Source organism: Rutidosis leptorrhynchoides, chromosome 11 (genome assembly GCF_046630445.1).
Source record: "Rutidosis leptorrhynchoides isolate AG116_Rl617_1_P2 chromosome 11, CSIRO_AGI_Rlap_v1, whole genome shotgun sequence".
NCBI lineage: Eukaryota > Viridiplantae > Streptophyta > Magnoliopsida > Asterales > Asteraceae > Rutidosis > Rutidosis leptorrhynchoides.
The window spans coordinates 243,756,012-243,778,159 of NC_092343.1; positions in this window are offsets into that span (position 1 = coordinate 243,756,012).

Here is a 22,148-nt window from a genome sequence, read left to right on the forward strand (position 1 = left end):
CTCAAATAGCATACGTCCGTTAAAAGGCTAGCGCTCTAGCTCGAACGGGGATGTCAAGCCCTATGGATCCATATATAACTACTCGCGCCCACCAGTTCTTATAACCAGCAGTTACTATTTACCAAAGCTAAGGGATTTTCGGTTCAAACTCGGTGTAGAATTTAGTATGTACTTGTATCCATTGCGTTTAAAATAAAGTGCATGTATTCTCAGCCCAAAAATATATATTGCAAAAGCAATTAAAAAGGGGGCAAATGAAACTCACGCATATAAATATTGTATATCGGTTAATAAAGCATTTGCATGTATTCTCAGCCCAAAAATATATTGAGTAAAAGGGATCATATGAAACTCACACAAAATCAGTTTTAGTATTTGTATCCATTTAGTAAAACAGTTTATAAAACTGCGCATGTATTCTCAGCCCAAAAATATAATTTGAAAAAGGGATCATATGAAACTCACACTTTATAATTATTGTAAAACAGTTATTAAAGCATTTGCATGTATTCTCAGCCCAAAAATGTAAAGGGTAAAAGGGATCATATGAACTCACACTTTATAATTATTGTAAAACAGTTATTAAAGCATTTGCATGTATTCTCAGCCCAAAAATGTAAAGGGTAAAAGGGATCATATGAACTCACACTTTATAATTATTGTAAAACAGTTATTAAAGCATTTGCATATATTCTCAGCCCAAAAATGTAAAGGGTAAAAGGGATCATATGAAACTCACACTTTATAATTATTGTAAAACAGTTATTAAAGCATTTGCATGTATTCTCAGCCCAAAAATATAAAGGGTAAAAGGGATCATATGAACTCACTGTTTAATATTGATATACAATATTGCAGGAAAGCACGTAGACGCATCGGAGATGATAAACACGAGGTTTGATTCAGAAAAAAATACCCCCGAACATTACCCATAACCTCCTTGGCAATAACCCATAATTTCCTTAGCTCTAGCTTGCTCGAAAACTCATTTTGAAAATTACTTGGACAGCACTCCGTCGTAATATTTGATGTACATTATTATTTTTGTATCGCAAAAATAATAACACTAATAATAAAAAAAAAATAATAAGATTAATAATAATCTTATTAATAATAATAATAATAATAATAATAATATAAATAATAAATAAAATAAATACGGAGTAATATGTATGTGTGTGTTTTTTTTTTCTTTCTTTACTCGGCAGAAAATGTTGCAATTTATAGAACCTGGCCTGAAATCTGGAGTCATGCGACTCGCATGGAAATGGCCTTCTGGCCATGCGACTCGCATGAGGACCAGGGACAGCTCACATTGTTTTGGCTCCTAGCTTGTCGACATAATATAAAATAAATATAAATATATAAATAATTAATATAATTATTTATATATTATATTTTATTTTTGTGCATAGTAGACTTGTAATTTTTGTTCCGATAAGTCGTACGTCATCACTCGACTTATGTCCCGGTTTCGGTTTCTCGAACGCATTTTCGTACGCTTAGAAAACTTGCATTTTACATTTCGTGACACGTACCTTTGTCAAAATATAGCCTTAAATTATCCCTTAATTATATCATTCAAAGTGTATCTTAAACTTTCGAGTGTTTTGGTCATTTACTTCTATAAATCATCGTCTCGCTATTTGTTAAAATACATTTTTATAATAGCGTTTTACTGTAGCAAAGTTACTGTAGCAATTTACTGTAGCAATTCACTGTAGCAAATAGTGATTTTCAAAAACACTGTAGCATTTTGAGTAATGTGGCAATTTGAAAACACTGTAACAAATTAGTGTTTAACTGGTTCATCTTAAACGCTTTAGTTAACTTATCTAAATATTAATTGAATCAATAAACGAATGTTACTATCGTTTATTATATATATGTATATATCTTTTTAATATACATAAATCAGTTTTTAAATACACATTGGAAGTTATTTATAAATAAATTTTAATAATAAATATTTCAACTTATCATATACATTCAAATAGATATTTAAACCAATAAGTTTAATGTACGGTATCAAACAATTAATACATTGTTACCTTTTCATGTTATAGTATATATGTATCTATTTAAATATAATTGTTCTCGAATCGTCGAAAATAACCGAAGGGTATTTAAATATATAAAAGTAGTTCAAAAATTTTGAGATTCAGTTTTACAGACTTTGCTTATCGTGTCGAAAATGTTAATCATACAAAGATTAAGTTTAAATTTGGTCAGAAATTTCCGGGTCATCACATTCATCCAGTACTGATTCTCGATATACTCCTCACTTTCATATCTGTCATTCTTCTTTTTCATCTGCCTCCGGAATAATCTATTTACTTCTACTATACTCTCGGTTTTATAGTGTTTTTAGTTCTTCCGTGTCTTTATATTACTATATGCATCGATATATACGGTTTATAATTTTTGGGTGGTTGTTGGGTTTTATATCTTCCCTTATATTTCAAAGCCCCTGCTTTTGTCTTCTATAATCATTGACATCCACAGTTAATGCCCCCTTCTATTTGCTGCGATTTATACTCCAATTTCTATTTTGGAGTTTTGTCCTTTTGTTTCTTCTTCTTGCGATAAAGCAACGTTTGTAATGGTCCAGTATTCGCAGATATGAATTTCAGAATGAACATAGTTAATGCTCTAAGAAGGAAATGGTAATGGCACGATCTTGATTTGTTAATTTACCAGAATACCCTGAAAAGACCGAATCATCAAGAAAATATATTCTTGATATTTTTAGAGATTAAATAGAATACAAGAGTCGTGTAACATGGAACATGATGACGGCATGGTCTGTGAATCATCATGTCCCATTAGAAACTCAGCATGACTTACTGTAATATAATCACGTTGATCAAGTGTCATTATATTATACAAACTAATGCTTCAGTTCCCAACACTACTTCAAAACATTCATAATTTAAACTCGAAAGTTTATAGAATATAGAAACTAATAGTTTCTTATATGATGTAACACTGATAGCGCAAAGAGATAAATGACTTCAGATAAGATTAGTTGTGAAAATAACTTCAGAAATATCGCGGATATTTATAATGAAAGATATGATAATATCTTAGAATTTCTAATATTGATGGATGATGATGAAGATTTGTCTGTAAAGGTTTAGAATAAAGAGTAAGGTATTCGTTAATGACTTTAGCAGGCACTGAATCATTTGGATTCTTTAAAGGCAGATTTAGTCTTTGTGATTTGTCCACAGCCTCCTTCTTAGTCTGTTCAATCCGTTTTCCAGTTCCAAACCTTCTCTTTTTCTCAGCTATACCACCTTACTATTCTTTGTCATCAAACTTTTTACTGTTAAGATTGTTTACAGTTTTTGATGCTTCGTCAGCATTTCAAGAACTAGTTTGCAGTTCAAAATATATTTCAGAACTTCACATTCAAAGTATGTAAGTCCAGGAGATAGACGTTTTACGTACACATATAACTGTTGGCGTAGACATGCTGCGAGATTTCAAAATAATGGTTACTGTTTTCTGATGATTCGTATGACAATTCTCGTTACAAGATGCGAATGAGTAAATGATGTGATTTCAATAAATATAATGATTTTTCGAACAGTCAAAGATAATTGAAGTTGTTGGTAAGTTTATTGCTAAGGTGGCGAGATATGAAAGGTCCCCAGTAACGATGACGAAAGGGCAACGTATCTATCGAGGTTATAATAAGACTAGTCCGACTAAAAAGTTGAAGTTGACTTGCTGAAGCTGTGACAAAACTGTCTACTTTGAAAAGGAATTGAAAAGTCATTTTAGCTAATAAATGCCAAAGGGTCTGACACGGATACGCATCGAACTATGACTTTGGTTTCGAGAGCTTTTTAGGTACATAAATGTGGGTAATATGTAGTTGGATCATCATCTCGATTGTTCATTGTTTGAAGTGTCTTCGAAAACTTCGGAGAGTTTGAACACATTTTGTAATCGTTAATATACATATGATGTTCTAACACAGTTTTGAAGTCAAAGTATAGCTTTGAAAGATGTAGGAATCTAAGAGTGATGTCTTATGTTAAATCTTGACTTGGATTTTGATTTGTCAAAATCAGAATGCGTAATCAAATTTGGGTGAGAATGGTTGTTTTGATTTCTATAAAAGAATGTATATTGTTGTGAGATTTTGGGAGTATAGTTGATGATTTGCTTAATCAGATTCGAAAAATGTAACATATTAATTGTAAATTTATATATCTCTCGAGTATTACCTACCCGTTAAATTTTTTTTTTCACAATTAATATTTTGTACAACAGAATTTTATTAGAGTCATTATGAAAATATATATGTGCATATTTTCTTCAGATGTAACATATATTTAATGAGTTAATATTAAATTAAACTCATTTGATTTACGGTTGAAACTAGAACTGAATAATCCCTAAAGACTTTAGAAATTACATAACTTTTACGGAGTATTTATTCAATAAAATTGAAATTATGAATTAATACTTCGTTATTTGTTGGTGTTTGTGGAATTCTTGTGAATTTTGCAAGGTACGAATAATGTTATTTGAAAAGTTTCGAGTACATCGACGATGAAAGTGAAAAATCAAACTTATATTTGAATAATTCATTTAATTTATTATGAATTGGGATTTATTGAATTGAGGCAGAGATTGTAGTTAATGATGGTTAAGTTGTGGACGAAGGACGTACATTATTGCATATTAGTAACATGAATTAACCGAGTAGTTAAGATTCACACATAATATTTATTATGGTCTAAAAATTTATATATATAAGATATACATATAAATCCTTCGGTGGAAATGAGTTAATACTTCATAACTCATTGATATAACATACTTGTTGTTGATTTATAATGATGTCTACGGTGATTCTTGAACTGACGGAGTTTGTGATGTTATAGGTGCTGCTGATTCTGACAACGATGATGGCACTGACTGTACTGGTGATGTTCATGGTACTGTTGATGATGTTGGTAAATCAAGTCTAGCTTGTAAACCACACATCATTCTTGTCAGGGTTTCTACTCTTCCTTCTATCATTTGGGTTCACTCATCTAATTTATGGTTAGGGCTAGAATAGATAATCTCTAAGACTTTAGAGACTACATAATCGTCGCAAAATGTTTCTCCAATGAAGTTATGAATCAATACTTCATCGTTTGTTGTTGTTGGTATTCCTTGGTATCTATAGAGTGTATGTCATTGGTACTCGTAGGATATAGGTTGTGATGTTGAAGTGTGGGATGCGGATGTTACTGTTGGTGGTGGTGATGGTACTGTTGGTGTTGCTGATGGTGGTACTGGTTATGCTACTGGTGCTGCTGTTGGTGTTTGTAACCCTTGCACCATATTCTCTAAAGCCACTACTCGAGCGCGAAGCTCGTTGACTTCTTCTATTACACTGGGGTGATTGTCGGTTCGGACGAGCGGATAAATAAAATCTAGAATTTGATGTAGTATATAATCGTGACGAGATACTCTGGAAATGAGAGAGAAAATGGTGTTTCAGACCGGTTCGCCAGTAAGTGCTTCAGGTTCATAGCCAAGAGGGCAATGTGATGGATGGAAGGGATCACCTTCTTCTTGTCTCCAATTATTGAGGAGGCTACGAACCTATCCCCAATTTATCTAGAATAGATGATGGCTAATTGGTTGATCCATTCTGGTCACACTGCTTTCGGAGCTTAAGTGGGATTCCATATCGGAATTCGAGGGACTTGAACTAATGACGAATTCCATTTCGTTCGATTGAATAAAGGATTTTTCGATATGAAATGATTTTTCGGCTATCGAGTGGTATTCTAATTACATAGAATATCTATATATATAGAACAAAAGATTTCGTAGATTACGGAGGAATTTATGGGATATGTCACGCAAAGTTTACAGTAACAAATACGCTAAGATATGGATTAGCAGATACGCTAAGTTATGAATTTTGTCTATACACTATTCATGCAATCAATGCAGTAAGACGTGTCTAGACAAATAATGATAAGCAGGCAATTTCTGACAAAAATGATAAGTAAAACTTTTGACATGCAGACACGGTCGAAATCCAGGCTCACTAATGCATCCTAACAACTATCAGTTAGACACACTAATGCAGACCTGGTTCGCTAAGACCACCGCTCTGATACCAATTGAAAGGACCCGTTCATATACATTATAAACGATTTACAATAGTTGATTACATCACGAGGTATTTGACCTCTATATGATACATTTTACAAACATTGCATTCGTTTTTAAAAGACAAACTTTCTTTACAACGAAAGTTGATGGCATGCACACCATTTCATAATACATCCAACTATAATTGACATAATAATAATCTTGATGAACTCAATGACTCGAATGCAACGTCTTTCAAAATATGCCATGAATGACTCCAAGTAATATCCTTAAAATGAGCTAATGCACAGCGGAAGATTTCTTTAATACCTGAGAATAAACATGCTTTAAAGTGTCAACCGAAAAGGTTGGTGAGTTTATAGGTTTATCATAACAATCATTTCAATATATTAATAGACCACAAGATTTCCGTTTATAAATATATGTACTCTCGTAAGTGTATAAAAGTATTCTATAAGTTGTAGGCACCCGGTAACAAGCCTTAACATTCATGTTTTACCCTCTGAAGTACGCCAGATCAGGTGTGTTTAAAATAACCTCGAAGTACTAAAGCATCCCATAGTCAGGATGGGGTTTGTCAGGCCCAATAGATCTATCTTTAGGATTCGCGCCTACCGTACATAGACAAGTAGTTTAATGTTACCAAGCTAAGGGTATATTTCTGGTTTAAACCCACGTAGAATTAGTTTTAGTACTTGTGCCTATTTCGTAAAACATTTATAAAAACAGCGCATGTATTCTCAGTCCCAAAAATATATATAAAAGGGAGCAAATGAAACTCACCATACTGTATTTCGTAGTAAAAATACATATAACGTCATTTAACAAGTGCAAGGTTGGCATCGGATTCACGAACCTATATTAATTATATATAATTATATGTTGGTCAATATTTGTCTAACAATTTTTGGTCAAGTCATAGTGTACCACAATCCTAATGCTCGAGATTAATATGCAAAAGTCAACAAAAGTCAACTTGACCCAAAATCACTTCTAAAATTTATACGTGTTTATTATATAACTTAACTATAGTCGTTTTATATATTTAAATATATTTATTAGATTTTATAATAATAAAATTCATTTATTAATAAAAATTTATATTAACGTTTATATATGATAAAATATACTTTTATATATCTTAAGTAGTAAAATTTATAAAGTTCACTTAATATCGTAAAACTATAGTGGTAAGTATTATTAATGTAATTATATTACGCGTGGTGAAAAATATCTTTGTATCCCCTATTTATTTGATAAATTAATATTGATCATAATAATAATAAGTAAAAGTTGTATTATTTTGTAATAATAATTATTATTATTCTATAAAAAATAACAATATTTATATTTACCAAAAATGTTATTATGATAAAATGATAATACTAACATAATAGTAATAATGATATTTTATAATAACAATGATATTTCTATTAAAATAATAACGACGATAGTAATAATAATCATTTTAACAATAATACTAAAATTCAGTTGACTATAACTTCTAATTCGTTCATCGAAACCATTCGATATCTAAATGAAAAGTTCTTAATTTTTCGCTAGGTTTCCAATGACATGCATATCATATACCCTATCTCAGTAGCATATGTATCTAATTCAGGATTCAACAAACCTATCTAAGGACAATATCGAATGTACAAGCATGCATAATCCTATATAATCGAGCACTAGTCAGGGATACACTATTGATATATAAAAGTTAAGTTATGAGTGCTCACGTATCAATATTGAGATTCAATATTGTAGGAAAGTACGTAGACGCAACGGAGATGATAAACACTAGATTGACCTCACGAGCATACCCATGAACCACACCCATCACCTCCATAGCTATAACCCTTAGCTTAGACTCATTCAAAAAACTATTTTGAAATCACTCGGACATCACTCCGTCGTAATATTTTATGTATACTAATAATATCTTGAAATAATACAGAGCAAATATATATATATATATATATATATATATATATATATATATATATATATATATATATATATATATATATATATATATATATATATATATATATATATATATATATATCGATTGAGAGAGTTTAGAGAAATATATTTTCAAGTTTCTATAAAATAATGAAACCTGTTGAATTCTATTTATAATAGATTTTTGAATTATTAAAGTGAATTATTAAAGTATGAATTATTAAAGTGAATTATTAAAGTATGAATTATTAAAGTGAATTATTAAAGTATAAATTATTAAAGTGAATTATTAAAGTATGAATTATTAAAGTGAATTATTAAAGTTAAAGTAAAGTAAAAGTAAAGTAAAGGTAAAGTTAAAGTATAGTAAAAGTATAAAAACTATGTATGTATAATACGCGCATAAATATATATATAATATTAATTTAAATTGTTATATATATTTAATAAAATAAAATATAAATATCGTTATATTTACTATACTGGTTAAGTAATGAGTTGTCAAAAGTGATTCTAGATATTTATAAAAGTTATATACGTTTTAATAATAAAGTTCTTTTTAAACTGAAAACGTTTTTGTACGTTTGAAAATAGATTAATAGAATATTATGGAAACCAATTCTCCACTAGCTTTTGTCTAACTTTCGTAAATGACACTTTTTATTTTTATTTATAAATAGCTTTACAAATTATTCCGAATATCGTTAAGAGGAATAGATTTTCTCAAATCATAGTGGACCTCTCAACAGAGACTTGTAATCATAATTCAATGTTTCTGATAATTCAATCATTTAATATATATTTTTTAATTTCATCGATAATCATATTGAAACAAATACGTTCATATAAAGCATTATACATTTAAATACTTTGTTGACATTTTCAATTTATAACATATACACATATACATACATATTCATATATGTTCATTTAATGGTTCGTAAATCATTAGAATTTGGTCGAGGTTTAAATGAATGTATAAACATAGTTTAAAATCTATGAGATTTAACTTAACAAACATTGCTAATCGTGTCAGAATAATATAAAGATAAAGTTTAAATTGTGTCGAAAATTTCCTGGTCGTCACATCGTACAATACACAACTTTTAGATATATGTACTATTGGTATATACACTCCAATTATTAGCTCTTAGCAGCCCATGTGAGTCACCTAACACATGTGAGAACCATCATTTGGCAACTAGCATGAAATATCTCATAAAATTACAAAAATATTAGTAATCATTCATGACTTATTTATATGTAAACAAAACTACACATCCTTTATATCTAATCCATATACCAATGACCAAAAATACCTACAAACACTTTCATTCTTCAATTTTCTTCATCTAATTGATCTCTCTCAAGTTCTATCTTCAAGTTCTAAGTGTTGTTCATAAATTCTATAAGTTCTAGTTTCATAAAATCAAGAATACTTCCAAGTTTGCTAGCTTACTTCCAATCTTGTAAAGTGATCATCCAACCTCAAGAAATCTTTCTTATTTACAGTAAGATATCTTTCGATTCATATATATAAAACTACCTTATTCGAAGGTTTAAACTTGAAATCACTAGAACATAGTTTAGTTAATTCTAAACTTGTTCGCAAACAAAAGTTAATCCTTCTAACTTGACTTTTAAAATCAACTAAACACATGTTCTATATCTATATGATATGCTAAATTAATGATTTAAAACCTGAAAATACGAAAAACACCGTAAAACCGGACATACGCCGTCGTAGTAACACCGCGGGCTGTTTTGGGTTTGATTATTAAAAACTATGATAAACTTTGATTTAAAGGTTGTTCTTCTGGGAAAATTATTTTTCTTATGAACATGAAACTATATCCAAAAATCATGGTTAAACTCAAAGTGGAAGTATGTTTTCCAAAATGGTCATCTAGACGTCGTTCTTTCGACTAAAATGACTACCTTTACAAAAATGACTTGTAATCTGTATTTCCGACTATAAACTTATACTTTTTTCTGTTTAGATTCATAAACTTAAGTTCAATATGAAACCATATCAACTTGAATCACTCAAAACGGATTTAAAACGAAGAAGTTATGGGTAAAACAAGATTGGATATTTTTTTTGATTGTTTTAGCTACGGGAAATATTGTAACAATTCTATACAAATCATATCCTAGCTAACTTATATTGTATTATACATGTATTCTAATATATTATGTAATCTTGGGATACCATAGACACGTATGCAAATGTTTTGACATATCATATCGACCCATGTATATATATTATTTGGAACAACCATAGACACTCTATATGCAGTAATGTTTGAGTTAGCTATACATGGTTGAGGTTGATTCCAAAAATATATATACTTTGAGTTGTGATCTAGCCTGAGGCTTGTATACACGAGGTCGTGGATTGATTCGAGATAATATATATCAATTTATTTCTGTACATCTAACTATGGACAACTAGTTGTAGGTTACTAACGAGGATAGCTGACTGAAAATATTTAAAACATTAAAACGTATTAAAAATGTTGTAAATATATTTTGAACATACTTTGATATATATGTACATATTTGTTATAGGTTTGTGAATCGACCAGTGGCCAAGACTTACTTTCCGACGAAGTAAAAATCTGTGAAAGTGAGTTATAGTCCCACTTTTAAAATCTAATATTTTTGGGATGAGAATACATGTAGCTTTATAAATGTTTTACAAAATAGACACAAGTACATGAAACCACTTTCTATGGTTGAATGATCGAAGCCGAATATGCCCCTTTTGCTTGGTAGCCTAAGAATTAGGGAAGATCACTAATTTTGAGAATTAGTGCACGCCTAATTGATGCGAATCCTAAAGATAGATCTATTGGGCCTAACGAACCCCATCCAAAGTACCGAATGCTTTAGTACTTCAAGTTTTATATCATGTTCGATGGATGTCCCGGAATGATGGGGATATTCTTATATGCATCTTGTTAATATCGGTTACGAGGTGTTCACCATATGAATGATTTTTATCTCTATGTATGGGATGTATATTGAAATATGAAATCTTGTGGTCTATTATTACGATTTGATAAATATATAGGTTAAACTTATAACTCACCAACATTTTTGTTAACGTTTAAAGCATGTTTATTCTCAGGTGATTATTAAGAGCTTCCGATGTTGCATGCTAATATATGGACAAGATTTGGAGTCAGCATGCTTGTATAATATTGTTTAAAACTGCATTCGAAATTTACTTTATTGTAACATATTAATATTGTAAACCAATATGTATTGGTAGTGTGTAAGTGTGATATTTTTTAGATTATCATTTCTGATAATCTAGGTGGTGTCCTTTTAACCTTGTCGATAAAATAAAGGTTATGGTTTGTTTTTAAAAACGAATGCAGCCTTTGAAAAACGTCTCATATAGAGGTCAAAACCTTGCAACTAAATCAATTAATATGGAACGTTTATAATTAATGGTGTATCCTATCGTATGCACACATAAAAGGCATAATGGTTGCATAAAAGTAGCATCAGGAAGACTGGAAATAACAGTTGTGTAGAATTATCCGTCCAGCGTTCTCCGCTGTACAGGCTGCTCCGTCATGCGTAAGCCCTGAAGGCCGCCTAGCGCGTAAGCCCTGGCCGGAGAACGCCACTTTCAGCGTAAATTTTGGAACACAAGTAACAGAACGTATCATCATCTGACACGTGTCCCCGAACAATCTGGTGGATCTGACACTATAAATAGACCCCTTGGGTCGTCATTTTACACAGTTCAGACATTCTGTCAAATTTGAGAGCTGAGACTTCATCTCTCTCTCTCTCTAATACTTTCTCTCACTAGAAGTCATCCGGCTAGCCCTTTACACTCTACGAACGACAGATTGATTAAGCCACCCCACAAGTTTCTACACTTGTGAACCGGGTCTGCAGGGATTATTTCCCAAGAGCAAACATCAATCGGCAACACTCGCCCACTTAAAGCTAGATTACTTCTAGTATCGTGTTGACATACTAAGCCTTACCTCATAAGGAAATAGGTGTTAACAATAATCAATATGAACGGGACATTTCATACGTCCCGTCAAGTGTTTGATGACCAGTTAGCGTAGGCTTGTATGCAGCTTGGATTGGATGAATGATGGTTGTTCGCTTCCAAGCTGCTATTTTGAGCCAGTGAGGGATGTGCCCGGTAGTTCAAGGATTTCGCATCCCTATATCTATATTTATTTCTTTTCTGTTTAAAAAGCTGGGTATGCACCTGATCGCTGCGTGCGAGGATGGCATATTCTCCTTAGTGTAGGGCAATGTTCCATCCAAGCCACCCCTTTTATTCTAGTATTTCTATAGGAGGTAAATCTCTTGATCACTGCGTCCCAGAGTAGAATTTACCTTCGTATGTATTAGAGCTTTCTTATAAGCCTATATAATTTGTAGTACTTTCTTTTATTAAACATATTTTAAGTACTTTTGCGCCCTGTTTTGGACGTATGTAATCGTTGCTTATGTACTTTTTATATTTAGATTTTCGTTATGTGCTTTCATACTTATTTACAAGTTTTTAAGCGGTTTTTATATTCCTTCATTTGTATGTGCATTATAACTTTTGAATAATTGTGATTTGCGTATGACGGGAGCGACCCCTCAATTCACACATAATCTTTTTATTCTTGCATCTTAGCAACCCAATGCTAAGCGCTAAAAAAGCAAACCACTGCTTACATATTATACTCTTGACTTTTAAAAATTTTTATAAGTGTTAATACGCGTAGGCAATCCAATGTCTAATCCGTTTCTATAAGCAACCCAATTCTTATCTCAAGAGTCTTCCGGACAAACCAATGTCCGTGTTATTGACAAGTAATCAAACTTGTATTTGATAGTCATGACTTTGCAAGTCTCCGTCTTGCGCGGCGTACAAGTGTTTGAAACAATCCAATGTTTTACTACTGTCACCATTAAAAATAGTATTAGTAACCAAACTAAACTATGCCACTTGGGATTCGGAGTGTATCCCTGTGCAGCCTGGGGCTCAATAATTAAATTTAAATGCAAGCATTATTGGCTTAAATTGATTGATTCAATTTATTAAAAATAATTCAAACTAAAAAAATCTTTAATAAAAACATAGCAAGTATAACAAAGTTCCAACAAATGTCTGGGTGATCATTCCTACTGTTGATATCTTTTGCTTTTTTGCACCTTCTAGATTTATGCATGCAAGGCGCGTTCTGCTAGTTTATTTTTAAGCCACCGTGCCCCCTTTGTCCTTCTTCCCAGTAACCATATCTTCTGGGTTATCCACCGCGTAGTAACTTCTGGGTTTTTTATTGTTCACTGCCATTACCACTATTAGTTTGGCAGACTCAATGCTTCCTTGCATTTCAACCTGGTCATTCTTTCCTGGCAGATTTATATTTGCTCTTGACTCTTTTCCGATTGCATCAATTTATTTGCAGACCATCCTCAGAGGTTTATTACTGATTTGGTGTTTCCTTTTTTTCCAACCATCATTCAAGTGTCGTTATTTTAAACGCCACAAACCTCCTGCTGATATGTCGTCCGAAAATAAATTTCAAATTAGCGTAGAGTAAAATATTTAACTTATATGTTATTTTATTTTATGTATGTATTTTACCTCCTCTTGACAACCATGTTTGAATGACGTCAGGAGATGTTCGAGCGCGCCCACTTGGCTCTGCAATGAACTCTTCTGATGCTTCATTTTTTGCAACTGTATGTATTTTTTATGGTGCGCATACTCCCTTAATGGTTTTATATATGTGTATGCATGCGCGCTTCGTTTTTGCACCATAAGTCGCGCTTCCTTTGCTTTCATCCAAAGTTTCTGAGTATCGTCTTCTGCGCATAGTAATTTTTCTGCCCATGCATGTGTTACTTTTCTTTTGTTCCTTTGTGTGCGCTTTTTTATCAAGCTCACACCGTGGATCCATTTGCCGTTTCTTCTTGGAATCTCAATGATTAACTCGAAATTTTTCTGAGATTTTTCCAATCCTGCATCTTGTTTATTATAATAGTGGATAATGCGTTAAAAAATGAGTTATAATGAATTTATATGCATTCACACCATACAGTTAGGCTTTTGACTTCTTTTTTTGCTCTTTTACTGAGTTAGATTTCGATTATGTCATGAATTTACATTATATTTTTTCTATAAATTGCTATTTTATGCAACATCAAATACTAAATCAAGATATTTATACGTACAACTTACCTGCGAGCAATGTGCGTCTTTGAATGCCTGAATTTTTTGCTGTTCATCCAACTCTGCATTTTTGCGACCCTGCCCTATGCTCCTTTGTACCGTTCTTACTTTTCTATCCACTTCTGACTTTATAGTTGCGACTCCCTACTTTGTTGGGAATCTTAATATACCGTGTATTGTGGATGGTACGGCTCCTAATTTTTGCAAGGTTTTTCTGCTTTAACAACACATTATACTCTGCCTTTGACTTGACTATAGCAAACTCAATGTTGACATCTCTTCTCCTTTCATCATTGTTATCGTCTCTTACCTCTAACTCAACCCTAACCGTCCCTAATGACGGGACTTCTTTACCAGCAAAATCGTATAAGTTAACTGCTTGTTTCTTTAGCTGCGACCTAACAGATCTATGTAGCGACTTATAACAATGCTCATAAATGACATCCATGTCATAGCTAGTGACTACATACAGACTTTTAAGTTCATGATTATAGCTTTTGATGTACCCTTTAATCATCACTGGTGCATTGAACTGCTGCCTTTCACTCGCTCCAAATGAGATTGTCGCATCTTCCCGGTCTTTCACTTCTTTTAGCTCTGCCCTTACACTTTTATTCATTACCATGTTTATAGTTTTTTTCGCTTCTTTTGCCTTTGACTCGTTCTTCCCTTTGCCACGGGTATTCTTTTTCTTGCTTTGACTTACTACCCTCTGATTTAGCGGATTTCTTTATGTGCTGCAATCTTCCCTTTTTTAGTTCTACCACCACCTTTTCGGTTAACTGCCTGCATTTGTTAGTTTCATGACTGAAATCATGATGAAAGTCGTAAAATTTGGTTTGTCTTTCTGCGCGTAATCGGGTAGCGGCGCTGGGGCTTCAAAGGTTTTACATACTGGCTCAGTTGCTAGTATTTCCTTTGGTGTTTTGCTGAGATCTTTTATGATTGCATAATTGTCATCGTGGGCGCTTTTGCTTTTGTAACTGCTTCCTCCTCTGTTATTGCTGAATTTGCGATATTTGTTGTTGCTATTGTAACTTCCGCCTTTTAACGGGCTGCTATTGTTATACCTCTTTGCGGATCCGGAGTGTTTACCCTGATCGCGATGGTGATCGTCATCGTTATTTCTTCCCGTATGGCTTTTTCCGCAGTTTTGCGTTATATCTTCTTGCGCCCGCATATAATCATGCGCTTCTTTTATTGCTTCCGCGAATGTTTGCGGTACTTTCCTCTGCAACCTCTGGCATAGCGATACGTGTATGTCTGTATCAAGGCAATGAATAAATCCTGACGCCTTTTGGCTTTCTAGTAGATCTGGTATTTTAGCTACTTCCTTTGTATATCTATCAATAACCTCACCCAAAGATTCTTTGGGTTTTTGTTTGATGTCATGGCATTCTACGTGCGTTCTTCTGCGTACGCGCAGACTATGAAAGTTAAGTAGAAACCGAGATCTTAAGTTTGCATAACCTGTTATGCTCCTGGGAGTTAGATTGTTGAACCACTCACGTGCTACTCCTTGCAACACAATTGGTAACATGCTACCGTATCTCCCCAATTGTGGGTTCTTGCAGTTCCTTCAAATCTTTGTAGGAAGTCATCGGGGTCGGATAACCCGTCATAGCTTCCTAATGTTAATGGTATTACCGGTGCCTCCAGAAACGGGTGATTTGCTATGTGTGCGAACTTTTCTATAGTGGGAGCCACATCCAGAGATTGTCTTGCTTTATGCCTTGCATCACCGCAAACCAATTTTGCATGAACTCTTGGAATTGCGCTGGTTCATTAAGCGCTTGCGCTAGGTGCGGAGGTGCAACTTGTTGTAGTTGTGATATAAAGTTATTTGAATTGCTTGGCTCTACTGTGATGTATGAACCGTCCAGGTTTCTCAAGCCCATTCTCCTAATCTCTTCTTGTGAGCTTGTCGGGGTAACCCTTAAAGTTTGAGTTCCCAGTTCTATCGTTGTGATAATTGGGATTGTTCCTACATACGTAGTTTTCGCTATTGGTGTGACATTGCCAAGTGGGGATTCATACCCGGCATCTGCTTCTTTATAACGTATATAGCCAGTGTTTGCTGGAGATCCGAAACTTACTTTTTCTGGAGACTTCATGCGTCCAGTATCCGTTTCATTGAAATGGATGTAGCTAGTTTCTACTCCTAGGGGCGTATCTTCCCCAACGCTCTGCAGCCATTCGCTTTCTTCTTCATCCACGGTTGGAGGAACTGTTTTTGTGAGTTCAGCACTTGTCGGCCCCATTAGGATAGCCTCTGTTGAAGGGGATTTTGACACCTTTTTCCCTTCTGCTGTGGATGCATGTTTTTGTCGTTTGTACATGTGTTCGTTGACCTGGAAATGTCGAAAAAGATGGCTTTGAACCTTTGTTGCCCGCTATTGATTTGAATTAGGCGAATAACCTGAAAGTAACCGATTAATTTAAACAAAAGCATTTTATGGAAAAGACATATAATGAATTATATATACAACATGAACATGAATTCCCATCTTATTTGTTCAGATAACCGGTCCCACGGATGGCGCCAAATGATCAAGCATATTTTCACGAGGTCAAGGTGAACCTACGCTTGAGTGCATGATAGGGTTTAAGGACTAACAATATTCGAACCTCCGACGCTTAGTCGTGGATAACCCACATAGGTATCGTTTCAATTCCGACGGTGGCCGATTTAAGAGTCCACCAACAACCCATCATATGGGTTGAGTGGCCCAAAGACATTAAGGTTTTATAGTTCGAGACATACCTGAAAGTCTTTACGTGAGAGATCGTATGAAGCTTGTTCGTACGATGATGTGTATGCTATGTTAAGTGTGAGTAACCGATTATATTTAGGGTTTACGAGCTATGTATTTATTGGCTCATGAATTAGGGTTTCGATAGGATCTCTTCCCTATTTAAATGCGATCTTATCCCAACTAACTTTCGTTATTTAAAGAAAAGAATCTGAATTAATTATACCGTACGTTCTTCTAGAATGTACTGGACCCTTATGCTAGTATACGAAACTCACATCAGATGGCATAGGCGCATAGAGTGCGACTATACCCGTGCCATATGTCTTGTATAGCAATTAGTGTGCGCTTCAGGGCTTCGGATGCGTAATCCGCATGGTCATGCGGATATGCGTATCATTACTGTGCAATTGCTCTGGCCTTTGTGATTCACTCGTGACTTTGCCCAAGGAGTTATCATAATTTGGCTAAGGTAATTCAATCAAGACCGGGACATGGTGATTGATCACTTGATGTTAAGTGAAAGACGATCATAAGATCCTAAAAACATTATCAACACGACAATCCACCCCTCATTGCACTCAATTCTTTGATTAGATTAAACATCTAATCTAGAATTGATCACTTTTAATATCAATAGATATCCATTAACTCGCTTAATCCAGTGGATATGGATATGGATGAATGAACTGAAACTAAATGGATATGAATATGGAGATGCAAAAACTAAATGAATATTGATATGAATACGATATTATCTGATCCATATCCGATTCATTCATATCCAAATACTCAAGACGTACTTTTGTGGAAGTAATAAACGGCCTTATTTAGTGGTTGACTTGTGTTTCTGACAGTGGTCCAGTAGCCAGATTTTGGAAATCTCTTCAAGAGATTACTACAGAAAATTAAATCTAAAATTATTACGGAGTACTATATTAATGGTTAATTGAGAAAATCTGATCATTCCCTTATTTGTGGTATCTCCTTCAATCTTGAATGATTATGACTATATGGTAAATTTGTGGTCGGTCGAAAACTCAGAAATTATCATACACGAAAACCTCTCAAAATCTTTGATTGATACCACTAAATTAGCTACTGATTCACTGCAATATATTTAATTACTAACTTTTAATTAGATGTATTAGATGTTTGTATATGTGTATACGTATATATATATATACACACAGAGTGTACATTAAGATCTACACGTACATCATTTACTTACACACGGTGTTTATAAGAAGAACTGAATAAGGGTTTATCAAAACTCTACTCATTTTCCGATTATGGCCTTTTGGGGTAAGTTGCATACAGTGTATATATTTTAATTTTAATTTTAGCCACATGTATATATTTTTTATAACTAAAATGTAACTAGTAAATGTTTTTTATATATAATTCCGATAAGGACTTTCTGGGATGAACAATAGTTGCATACAGTGTTAAATTAATTTTATTTATTTAGACGCATATATCATTTTTATTACTTTAGCATTTTCTGTTGAATATTGATAAATGACGATGATGCTAACATTTTAGGAATTGAAGTGAAACCTAATAAGCCTTACATACTCAGAAATGGTACTGGCCGACTACATGTTTCTCTGGTAAAACATATACATGTACACTGATTCACTTATAATTATCTGAGTCGGTGAACTCATTTGTAGAAAGTCATGATTTTTGTTTTGATGTTTTAGGCAACTTTGGCTCGATTTTCACTCGACGAGAGCTCGGTGCAATGCAAGGTTGGAAAAAGCCGTGATGTTCTTTTATGTACATTGATTCCGGGTAAAACGGAGTCAATGCCGATCAATGTTGAATTTGATGAACAGGAGGATGTGACATTTTCTGTTCTCGGTCTGGATGCCATTTACCTTACTGGATATTATGTTGGTCCCAACAGACGACCAAAGTAATTAAGCAACATACGACAAGTTCTTGATCTATAATATTAATCATCTAATTAAATTTTTCTAACAATTAAATAAATGTACGTTTTTGGGCATGCAGGTCTGAGGATCCACCGTCAGTGGGCAAGGAGATTCCCTTTTCCCCGAGCACTTCTTTCATAAACCGAATGATGAAAGATGATGAAATTAAAGATGATGAACCGTATCCTTTATTGTTACTCGTATTATATATATAAACATAAATATAAATATATAAATATATATATAAATAAAACATGATAAGACTAGCTAGTTGAATTAAATCGTTGTAACCTTGACTTTTAATTGATTGCAAAGAGAATTATCCGGGGAGGATATTTGGGTTCGTTCATATGAAACGAGTTGTGATACTTGTGAGGATGAATATGATTTTGATGACAGTTTTATCAATGATGAAGATGATGATAATGAGGCTGTTGACTCTTTTTACGTTTCGATCATTAGGGGTATATCAATCAATATCAATAGCTACTAGTCATTATATATGCATGTGGCTAAAATATAAATATATATAAGTTTTCTTATAGTTATAAGCAGTGGCGGAACTTGAACCGATCTGAGATGGGGCGAAACTAATGGATGGGGATAGACCCAAAAAAAAAACTTAGTTTTTAGTTAAAAAAAAAATTAAAAATTAGTACAAAGTTTTTTCCCGAAATCGAGCCGGGGCGGATACCCTTTTGTCCTATATTTGTTCCGCCTCTGGTTATAAATGATAATGAAATTTTTTTTTTTTTTTTTTTTTTTGTATGTGCAGATGATGTTACAAAAGAGGAAATGAATATGCTTGATGGTCATGAAAGATATAAAAGGATGTTTCATTCAATTGAATCAGAGTTAGAAAGAAGATTGAAAGCAAGAAATGAAAGACCATTTTCTGGTAACGAAAAGAAGACAGAACCCTAACTAGGTATTTTAATTAATGATCTATTGTATGTATTGTATAATCTACCCATTCACTTTGAAATTCATAGATTTGTAATTTGGATTAAAAGATGTCTCTAATGGGTAAATGGGTTAAAGTTAGATAAAGATGAAACGGGTCAAATGCATTAAAAGTTGCCTAAAGTGATAGTGCAAGTTTTTTTTTACTTTTGAAACTGATCTTATACTAAAAAATTGGATACAACATAGATCATATTTATTACAAAGTTTACATTTAACTTTACTAACTTGTGGATAAATATACTGGCGGGTTAACCCAACTTAGCTAGACCCGGCCATTTGACATGCATCTGTTATCATCTATATGTACTTTCATACTACTGTATTTGCTACGTAAGTAGTATAATTACATTCTTTAATTTATGCAGCTGACAAACAAGTAACTAATGAAGGACTGAATCTTTTTCTCGATGGTCATACTTGCGATCTAATTTCATTTTAGTTTTTAATGCGTCCATTTTTTTTACTGAAGATTTGCAATGTTGGTTTTGTTTGTAGTAAGATCCTAAAGTTCCCATTCTATATGCTTTAATTTGGGTAGACACATAAACCATGATCAGTGTTTTGTTTAAAACTTTTTGATGCCATCTTTATGAAGTTATCTTAATACTTTTGGATGCCTGCTTTATGAAATTATCCGGCACATAACAGGTCCAATAATCGAAACAGCAGGAATTTCATTTCTCGCCCTTAACAATTAACATGATGAAAAAAGAAATAATGTAATCCATATATATTCTCTGAGAGTAGAAGCGCAAAAAGCCATAATTTTTATTTATCACGAATATATCAGTACGTATGTAGAAGAATCTCACATAATCACTCGCCATAGTCCACTAACTGCGTACTGCATACAAAACCTTTATAACTCCATATATATTCTACCCTTGTTTTAACACCACGATTCAAAAGCCATAGATGCGATAATGTCGATCTTGAGGTTGAATTGCATGTCTTCATTTAGTATTGATTGTCGATTTGCAAATTTACATTTTCTTGGCATTGTACTACATGATTTGTAATTACTTTGAACAATTGGCTTTCAATGTCGTAGTTTTTTTTTAGTGTTTGCCTCTAGTTCATTGCTAGTAGGCTTATAATAAAATTTTCGGTTCAAATTTTTTTTAGTATTGCTTGTCGCTGTTCCGGGCGGCTATGTATATGTATTTAATCCTATATGCTATTAGGCACCAGAAAAGCTACCGTTTAGAATTGTTTGTGTTGTCATTTTTAACGATTTTTCATAAGAGTTATGTTGGACGGTAGTCCATATTTGACAAACATTTAAGTTATAATTGGTACACACAAGGAATAAATGTGGGATGCTATTCACAAATAGTGACTGCCTAACTTGTTTGAAGAAAACGTCGGTTTGACATGCTTAAAGTCAAAGAAGCCAACTTATTTTCATGCCAACTTAAAGTCAAAGGATTCGTTTACAATCACGTTGTAAACTGGAATTAATCACGAACGCGGTTAACCAATATTTAAACTTCAAGAAATTTGAAGAATAAAGAAAGAAAACAAAGAATTTATTGATTAAAAGTTGAATGAAAATAACATAAACATATGTCCTATATGTAGGCACATAAAATCTTGTCCTACAAGAATTATAATTAAGTTTCCTAAAAAACCAAATAATTAAAGTTTCCTAATTTAAAAATTTCTAGCATCAGATTACTACTTGCTCTTCAAGTAAAATTTTGCTACTTGTTCCTCAAGTTTTCATACCACATCATTCTCCCCTGCTTGAAAAGGACTCGTCCTCGAGTTCTCGATAGGGTAAAGAGGATCATCAGGAAAATGATAGTCAACCAAGTCGGAAATGTTGAAGGTGTTTGAGATAGCTAAATCTTCAGGCAAATCAACTACATATGCATTGTCATTGATTTTCTTGAGGATTCAACAAGGACCAATTTTCTTCTTCTTTAACTTATTATACGTGCCAACTGGAAAACGCTATTTCCGTAAATGCACCATAACAAGGTCACCTTCAGTAAACGTCTTGACTCGACGATGTTTGTCTTTGTCCGACTTATATTTTGCATTAGAAGCTTCGAGTTTATGGCGGACATCAGTTTGAATAGAGTCGATCATCTTCGCTAGATTCTCGGCTACAATGCTATACCCGGGAATCTTTGGTAAAGGGACTAAATCCAAGGTATGGTTTGGAGATTTTTG